The sequence below is a fragment of the Myotis daubentonii genome, chromosome 4 (genome assembly GCF_963259705.1).
Source record: "Myotis daubentonii chromosome 4, mMyoDau2.1, whole genome shotgun sequence".
In the NCBI taxonomy this organism is placed as follows: Eukaryota; Metazoa; Chordata; class Mammalia; order Chiroptera; family Vespertilionidae; genus Myotis; species Myotis daubentonii.
In genome coordinates this window covers 31085443-31095442 of record NC_081843.1, presented here as the reverse complement: position 1 = coordinate 31095442, position 10000 = coordinate 31085443, and the positions used below count along the sequence as shown (strand labels likewise).

At 40.7% G+C, this 10000-nt stretch overlaps 1 non-coding gene across 1 annotated transcript; it reads right to left on the bottom strand.

Moving 5' to 3' along the window:
* Positions 1–9510: 9510 nt before the first annotated feature.
* LOC132233952 (small Cajal body-specific RNA 13) lies at positions 9511–9645 on the bottom strand. Its single transcript, XR_009452796.1, has one exon. It is a non-coding gene; the product is annotated as a small Cajal body-specific RNA 13 (non-coding RNA).
* Between the last annotated feature and the right edge of the window lie 355 nt (positions 9646–10000).

The window sequence follows — 10000 nt, the reverse complement described above, 5'->3', positions numbered from 1 at the left end:
CAGAGCTAACTGTAATGAAATGGGATAAAGACTATTCAAAGGGAAGAAAAATGAACTAAAATTTTCTACTAACCTACTATGATCCAGTAATTTTAATCTATTCATTCATTAACTCATTCAAAAGATATTTATTAAATGTCTGCAGGAGCTGTGCTAAGAATACAAAGATGAGTAGAAAAGATATTTTCCCTTGAAGGAATCGCATACTACAAGGGAAAGATAAATGGGTAAACAGTAAGTTAAAAAATATTATTTCAGAAGGCAGTGCATGCAAAGAAGATATTCTAAGGAGTCAATTCTCATCTCAAAATGTCTTGAGTTTTAGATAAGAGAGTACATACTGTATGAGTCTATTTATATGGAGTTCTAGAATAAGCAGAACTAATCTATGAAAAAAATCAAAACAGTGATGGTGTTTGGCAGGGAGGGCTGTGGTAGCAGTTCTCTTGACTGGTAAGGAACATGAGAAAACTTCCTGGGTGATAGTAATATTCTAGATCTTGATAAGGGTTTGGTTATTAATGTCAAAACTCATTGAAGGTCAAAACTCACTTACGATTTGTTTATTTTATTGTTTGAAAGTTTCACCTAAAGAAGAACTGTAAACAAATATTAAACTCTAGGTAATTATATACATGGTGAATATTTGTGGGAGGTATACTTACATCTGCAACTTACTTTGAATTGTATCCAAAAACTAAGATAGGTAGTTGGATGGATAGAGAAATGAATAGATGAATAGAGATGTGTTAAAGGACACCCAGTAAAATATCAATTATAGAATCTAGGTAGTGGGTATACAGGTGCATAATGCTTTCGACTTTTCTGAGAGTTTGAAAATTTTCAAAATGAAATATTACAGGAGTAGGGAATGAGTCTTGAAGATGAAATAGAAATTCCCCCAGGCAAACAGGATGAGAAAAGACTAACCTAACACCATTTTCAACTTCCTAACCCTCATTTGCCTTTCCAGCCACCTCTATGGAGTCTGAAATAGCCAAATATTTACTTACCTCCTTGCTGCCCAGGGTAGCCACGTGGCACAGTTCTGGCCAATGAAGCATTAAAAGAACTCTGCTGGTTTTTCTGGAAAGGCTTTTGCTGAGTTGGTGCTGCCCTTTCCTGACCTGGCTCCAAATGTGGTCCATGGGGCTGCAGCAACCCCTTGTAACCATAAAGGCAACTCGAAATGAACCAGCCTCCTGCCCTGACTTTATTGAGCCACAGAACCAACCAGTGTCAGCAGCCACCCATCTTCAGACTTCTTGCTGTGTTAGAAAAATAAAACCTTATTTGTTTTAGCCACTGTTGGTCAAGTTTTCTGTTACTTGCAGCTGAAACAAACTCAGCACAAGGCAGAAGTGTAGAAGAGCCTGGTTTTCCAGTAATTGCAAGCCATCTGATGGCTAAATACAGAGTTTAGGGAGGAAAACGTGGAATAGGAGATGAGGCCATAGAAATAAGAGGTAGAAATAAAAAGTCAGACCCTGGAGGGCTCTTTATGCCATGCTAAGGGCTCTGGATTCTCAGAAGGTAGTAGAGCATGGGGGGTCACTGCATCAGACTGCCTTTTAGAGCAGTGGTTCTCAAACTTTTCACAAGACTAGAATCATCTGGCATTATTTCCAAGTCACACGTCCAGAGATTCTGACGTTGGATGTTATTGTTGCCTTGGCCATATTCTCTCCTCTATCTGTAGCTCCTATGACCAGTTCCATGCACACAGACAGCTTCTTGTCTCAATGCCTCTAATTCTCTGCCTGATAGCTTTCTCTGGTCACACAAGCATGCTGGGCGAACCCCTGAGGGAGGCCAGAAGTATCAGAGATTTAATGCTCCCAAGAGCAACCTTGGACCGATGAGCAACAGGAGCTGGTAGATAAATACTCCGGTTTCCTCGCCTAGGAGGAATCTGAATTGTGTAAGAGAATTCTGAAGTGTGTGCCTTGCAGCCTCTCAGATCCCTTCGGTGTTGAGTCCCACTTACCCACAGAGATAACCTTCTCATTAATATACCTTTTGTTGGCTTTTCTTTCTTCCCTGTTTCCCTTTCTTAACCCCCCACCAGTGCACTATTGGGATCGCCATTCAAACTCCTGGCACACAAATCCTTGTCTAAGGCTCTGCTTTTGGCAGAATCCAAACTAAGACACTGATTCAGAAACCTGGGCTGGGGCCCGGGAATCTGCATTTTAGACACTGCCACTCTAAGTCTTCAGAGACGTGGACTCAGTCACAGTTGCTCTACCACAAGTAACATTTCCTGTTGACGCTGTCAGACAAATTAGTAGATTAGAGTGAAATTTTTCAGTGTCAAGCAGATTTTTCAGTTGAGTTAAAACCAAGAGATTTAGCAAATTGTATAGCTAATTCAGTTAATCTATGAAAAGTTTCCAAACATAAGCATTTTCAAAGTAAGACCTAACTACAATGGCCTCAAAGCAGCTCACAACATTGAAAGTGGTAATCAGGGGATTGTCAAAACCCCATTACATAAATAAATAAGATAAAGAAAGAATCCTGAATGATCCTTACCTCATAACACCCAGAATAATTTTATTTCTAAATTTAGTAATATTTAGTATCTATTCATTTAGTTGGTTTCAACTGAGGGGATTTATCTTTTCTGGAAAAAATAAAAGCAAAACTAGATCTTATCAGCTGAAGCAATAATTTTAATTGTGTTCAGGTGCCAGGTAAAAGCTGTCCCCTGTTGCTTTAACATTCCATTACTAGGAGAAGAGATTGTTCAAACGTTTTGATACCATTACTTGCCCTCAAACTAGGATCCAGGGAGGAGGAGCTGGGGAAAAAGTGAACACAAGAGGAGCCAGAGTGGGTTGTTGGATTCCTCTGATGAGGCCAACTCAAGGGTCATGCGCATCTGGCCCTCTTTTTAAAAAGCCCAGGTAAGCCCTAGTTGGTTCAGCTCAATGGCTAGAGCATCAGCCTTCAGACTGAAGGGTCCCAGGTTGGATTCCAGTTAAGGGCACATGCCCAGGTATCGGGCTCAGTCGCCAGTAGGGGGCATGCAGGAGGCAGCCGATCAATGATTCTCTCTCATCACAGATGTTTCTAATCTCTCTCCCTCTCTGAAATAAATAAAAATATATATTATTTTAAAAAGGCCAGGTAAGGTGACCAAAACAAGAAAGATAGTGTCCCTGATTGTAAGCTGTCACTCGTGAATTTTGAGAAGCATCATTTAAAGATGTTTCCAAATGCAGTTCCAGAGGGTCAACTATTCCCAACAAAGACTTTCGAGTTGCCTGGAACACTAGCACCTCACTAGTGTTGGTGAGCAGCACACACTGTTCCCTGCACCTGCAGTTGCCCCAGCATCGCATTCAGTCGGGTGGCCTAGTTTCTGTGCCTTTGTCAGGAGGAACCACAGCATTGTACCCTGATGTTGTTAGAAGGGATTATACCTAATGCCATTGAAGACAGAATATTAGGGAGACTTCCAGTCAAAATCTTTTCTGCAACCCTTCCTGCTAATATTACTTCCCTTGCTATTGTGGGGGAAATGAAAATACAAGTTTTCAGAAGTGTGGGCTATGGGCAAAGCTGCTGACTGATGGAGGATAAAGGAAGAATGCAAAAATACCGCCGAATCAGCGTTTCTTTAATCCTAACAGAAGGGACATAGGGAAGGTCTGCATCTCGACTCCTTGGATTAGCATTCACTAGGTGTGCTTTCCTGTGGTGGAAGAGTGAGTTTTTACTCAGAGGAAGCATGCAATGCCGCCACCTGAAAGTCGCAGGAAAAACCGAGGAAGCGGGCATTTTGGCCAAACAGGAAAATAAGGAACAACTTTACCTATCCCTTGAGTTACAAGGGAAAAGGTTACTCACCAACCACAGACATTTCTTTGGGAGCCTACTACTTAGTATTTGCCAGGTGTTTTTCTGGTAATACAGAGATTCCAAGAGGTATCTAGCACAGTCTTAGCCCTGGAGAAATTCACAGTGTAGTCAACGAAAATGACAAGAACCTAAAAGATAAATAACAATCTGAGCATGCATATGCTATGTGATAAATGGCAACAGTATGGGTCAATAACATTATTAAGGTTCAGATAGATATCTCTTATTAATATACGAGGCATACCTCTTCCTTAGGATATGTTATTACTGGGGGCGTATAGGAAAGATAGAAACTTAATTGCTTAGAGTAATTTTCATGTTTGCACATACATGCATAATGACATTATTGATCCTGGATGTGAGCTATCAGCAGAAGCAGTTGTGAACCCTGATGGGAGTTTGCACCTGGCAGCCAGGTTTCCCTCGTCATCAAGGAGCCACAGAAAGAACCCAAAAGAGCCTACAGCTCCCAGGCTGTGGCTGTGACTTAGAATGCTTACCAAATGGAATTAAAGCTGCTAGAAGATCAAGAGAGTTTGAACGACAGTATACAGCAGCATCGAATAGGGAGGAGATTGCTTCCTTTATCTCCAGCCATCAAAGTGCTTCACAGATCAATATTAGGAGCTGCGTTTTATAAATCACATCATCATGGGAGATTGTGAATTGGCATGAAGGGAAAAAAAAGAAAAGTTTATCCTTATTTTTTCTTTAAGAAATCTATTCAATGTGAAACTCAGGAGCTATTATTCGCCCCCCAAGTAATTGTGCACATTAAAGAAAAGAATACTCTGTTCATTTACTGTGCTCATAAGGACAATGTCAGAATTCTTAAAAAGTTTTGATTAAAGTGTTTTTAAACAGTAAAAATTACAACAATATTTCCAAAAAAAATAATGAATTTCTTTCTGTTAGCTATTGAATCGTTTACTCCCATAACTGAATAATAATAGCATATCAAAGCCACCGGTCGTAATTAAATGATTTGTGAACATAGGTTAACAAATTAGTGCATCATGAAGTGCAATTGTCTAATTAGGATAAAAATGCTAGTCTTACCTAAAAGACTGACAAGATGTTAAAACAGGAAGGAATGGGTAAAAGCATCATGGAAAAGATTAGAATATCTACAGTAATATCATTTTTTTTTCTGCTACCTGCTTGAGAGGGGCTAAGAGCATCTTCCAGATCTTATATATACTCACACTGGTTTAACTATAGTGAAGAGAAGAGAAAACAACCAATAACTGTGGACACGTTGTTTTCAGGGTGAATGGGGAGCTACTCAAGTAACTGAATTATTTGTAGTTTTCATATGACAACCACCAGCATTTCAGTCCTCTGAAGGCACTGAAGGGAAAGTTCCCTTGAATTCCCCTTTTGCTCATGTAGGAACTAAGATTTTAAAAGGAAAAACAAACAAACAAACAAAAAACTCATCTCTCACCCTTAATATTAAGCATTTTCTATTTATCATCCATTTATTCACTACATATTTACTGGGCACCTACTATATGCCAAGCAAAGCATTAGGTTTTTTGAGGGACATGATGATGCATAAAGCATAGATCTTTTCTCCAAGAGTTTGCTTTTTAATTAGAGAAATGAGGCCATACAGCTATAAACAGTAGGTGGTAGAGACAAAGTACTGTAGGATTTCAAGAGAGAGACTGATAACTTCCCCCGGGGGAAATAAAGCCAGAGTGTCAAGGGCTTGGTCTTGACCCATGGGAAGTGATGGGGATGAAAGGCTTTGCAGACAGAGGAAGTGGCCTGCACAAAGGCACATGTAATTTATTATTTATTCTGCCACCAGTTGGGAAGTTTAATCCTAATTAGGTCCCAGAAAAGAAGCCAATTTTGTGCTTATTTCCATTGGCAATGGAAGCATTGGGCAGCTGAAAAAATTTGCTCTCACAACAGCCAGTAACTTAGTGGCCCAGCAGGGGTTTGGAGGTTCCAGAATTCTTTTAATCCTCAGTGATCATTTAAACAAGTGAGCCCCCTAAATATATACAAATCTCGTATTTGAATGGATTTGGAAAAATAAAGAGGCCCGTGAAATGCACACAACACTCTTTCCTTTTAAGTCTCTAAGCAATGCTTGCGATATTGTAGGGCACTTTAGGTCCCCATTATAGCTCCTCTGAACAGGGAAAGCACTCTCTCAGTCCTTCCTCATTTTTTTACTCCACTAACATATCCTCCCTGCTGCCTTGGGAAACAGCCTCAAATTGCTGGCTAAACACAAAGTAAGGATGTGTTGAAGGAAGTTTCCTGTTCTGCCCATTAGTTGCAAGAGTTGCCAACAGTTGCTGGGCCGCATATATGTGTGTGCAAGTGTAAATGTTATAGCAAAGATCAAACTGGTTATTCATTCAAGTCAGGGCGAACAGGAAGAAACTATCAGCAAAGAAAAGTGATTTCCTTTTGGGCTTTTGCTCTGAAAGCTAAAATTTGTGTAATTAAATGAGACCTTCTGCCCTATCACTGGCACAAAGATGTTTTCACTTCACACCAGGGACCCCACAGCAAGTGAGCCGTTAATACTCAGTCTCAAAACCTAAACCTGCCATCGGTTCAGTTATCCTTGCTGCGGTCATTCAGACCTTGCATCTGGCCACTGTTGTTCATCTCTCCAACCTAATATCATAAGCCAGTTTTCTTTTTTAACCTTTACAGTGAACGATAATTAGGCACACCTTTGGAAGAATGTATTTTCCAGAATGAGTTGCCTGAGTAAAGAGAGAGTTAAAAAAAAAAAAAAAAAACTTGAAAGTGATTCACATGGGAGCCATGAAGTAATTAAAAGTTTGTAAAAAAGAAAGTTTCTTTCATGTGAAACAGAACTGGGTGAGGATGACAGGAGTAAGGAGCACCTAGGGCAGAGGGGAATGCTGGCTTTCATCACTGTAATCGCTGCTCAGACTGCTTTTATAACTTACTGATGCAATCTGCCTGGTAGGGCCTCACAAGCTGTCCCCCTGACATCAAATGCCCACTCGAGTAGGCAGGAGAACTGTTGTTATTGCAGGCAGGAGTGGTGGTTTGCAGGCCTGCTCAATCACCAACCTGATGTGGGAGATCTTGTGAAAGTCACTCCCTAGTCTTCAGTTCTCGCCCCTGTAAAATGAGACTATTGGACTAAATGAGTTTTAAGAAGGGAGACTGCATAATTCACTGTAAAAACCAGGACATTCTTTTATTTAAAATATATTTCTATTGATTTCAGAGAGGAAGAAAAAGGGAGATAGTAATATCAATGATGAGAAGCATTGATTGGCTGCCTCCTGAATGTACCCGCACTGGAGATTGAGCCTGCAACCCGGCATATGCCCTGACAGGGAATCAAATAAATCACTGAGCCATCCCCCTGCCAGGCTAAAAACTGGGGCATTCTTGCCAGGACAAATGTTAAACTAGACAGGATGCCTGCACAGCAAGTCAGGATGCATGGGCATAACCATCTCAAAGTCCCCTTATACACGGGAGCTTGTGATTCCCAAGGCTCGCTCCTAAGAGTAAACCCAAAACTTCCAATGGCTCTTAAATTTAAAGGGAAAACAGACTCAGTAAAAAAAAAATAACTACTTTGGAAAAGATATTTTAAATGAAATTTTAATATTATAGAAGGGAGAGGTAGAAGCAATCTCATGTTAGAAATTAAGAATCACTTTAAATTGTTTAGGAAGGGGTATTGAATTATTTCCTAGAATCTTTTGAGATATATATCTCTCTATACATATACCAAAAGAAAGATATAGTCTATCACCTACCAATATATCTACCTAATTTGCATATAAAGTCATCTGAAATCAAAGTCAACTTTCTGCAATAGGCAAAATAAACCAAAATATTGTCAAAGAACAAAGCAAGACTTAGCCAAAATTGCAGTGAATTAGGCATTTTAGGCCAATTTTTCTATAATGCTCTCTATTAAATTCCTAGTCCAAAATATACATTCTATCATTATAAATTATCCTAACTTTTTAAAACTTTAATCTAAGACTTTGCCTAGACTGAGAATGTAGGACTCGCAACACTTCCATAACACAGATGCTCATAATAATGTGGGCTTTCAGCATCTTTAACATCCAGAGATCTAATGTGGTGGAGTGATTGGTTTATGATTGGTTTGGGAGTTAGGTTTGGGGGTTTTGCAGTTTCTCCACCCACTCACCATTTTAACCTGGGACATTTAATGATTGATCTTTTGTATAAATTGCTTTCCTGACAATGTTAGTGTTGAAATAAAAGACCACCTTTGAAAAAAATTTCTGGAAATATTCTGAAAATCTCAGCATAAGGAAGGACATTCTAAAGACCAGAAGTTGCCAGTACTGAAATAGACTTACCTGTAAGAAGGGAACTCCCATCACCAAAAGAATTTCAGTGAGTCCTAGGTGGCCATCCCTGAGGGTCACAAAGGAGACAATTTCTCATTGGATGAGAGCGTACATAGGGTGGCCTCTGTGGTACCAGCCAGTTCTAAGACTCACCAGTTTTGTGAATCTAAGGCTTGCAGCAGTTCTCAACCTGTGGGTCGCCACCCCTTTGGCGGTCGAACGACCCTTTCACAGGGGTGGCCTAAGACCATCCTGCATATCAGATATTTACATGACGATTCATAACAGTAGCGACATTACAGTTATGAAGTAGCAACGAAAATAATTTTACGGTTGGGTCACAACATGAGGGACTGTATTTAAAGGGCCAGAAGGTTGAGAACCACTGGCTTAGAGGATTCTGACTCTGAATCAGTAGCTAAAATGTCATCTAACACCATCCCATGGGGCAGCCTATTTGCCACACTAACATCTCCCCACAGAACGCCACCGCTCTAAGGGTCCTGCGTGTGCTGATGTTTAATTGCTTTTTTTGCTGCTTGGCCCAGAACGGAGCTGGGTTTTATTCCGACTGAAGCAATTTTAGTACATCTGGGAGAAACAGAAAGGTTTAATAATGCACTTGGGTCTGTGAAAAGATCGCATTGTTTGGTAGCAGTCCATAGTGACAAGGAAGCACACTGGCGCACGTAACAGAATTCTATCTCGGTCATTTAATATTCAGGGCAAGGCCAGAGGAAGTAGAATCAGACCGCATTCCGTTCAACGCCCAGGTCAGCGGTGCAATGTGGGCACATGATGAGCGTCTCCGTTCATTTCCGTTGGCAGATTCCCAAGGCCGCTCCACATCTGTGCTGTGAAGCTTCTGTGGGCAGGCAGCGGGGCAGAAGACACGCAATGCTCTCCACAATGTTGTGGTGACACTTCTGGGGCGAACCGTCAGGCCTCTGCTCACTGAACTGAGCGCTGCTTGCAGCAAACTCGGTGACTCAAGGAAAAACCCATCGCTCTTGGGGAACCTCAGAGCTATACTTCACAGCGAAACTGAGCAGGATAAGGAAGGCGGGTGACACAGGAGGGTGGAGGGGTGAGCTGGAAAAAAACCCCCAGGGTCTGAGGGTATTAGATGGGGCTTGCCAAAGAAATTAGCTTTACAGAGATAACCTCTCGAGAGTACTCTCTTTTCCTTTACAAGGCTGGACACTACAAATTTAGAATGCATGTAGTTTTAAAACAAGGACTTTTTACGAATGGTAATTTTCTTCCTCGTTGGTCATTAAATGACTATCTTTTTTCTTTTTTTAAACTATCGGAGGAACATTGCACATGGCAGGCTGGCTCTCGAGCAGCCATGCCTCAGCTTCCTCCGGGGTTTGCTTTTTCTGCAAGTCTGATGAATATCTTTTTAAGTGACCTTTGACAACTCCAGGAATGGTCTTCCTACAAATGTTGAAAATAAAGAGGAACAAGACTCAACTGGTCTCTTTGGATCTGAAAGTGTCTAAATAAGTCAGCTTGTAATCACCAAAAATGTGCCTTGAAAAACGAACTAAATAAAAGACAGGTAACAAATTAACTCTCTAAGAATGAAATGTACTGAACAGATAGATTAAGTCAAGGTCAAGAACAAGTATTTATTCTGATTTACAGGCTTTCGTGGGACTCTGTTGGCAGCACATAAAGTAGCCATTCTCAGAGGCACTTACTCACTGTGTTCTTTGTCGATATATGGTAGGGCCATCACACAAAGCATTTGGCCCCAATAGAACAGACATGGGATCCAAAGG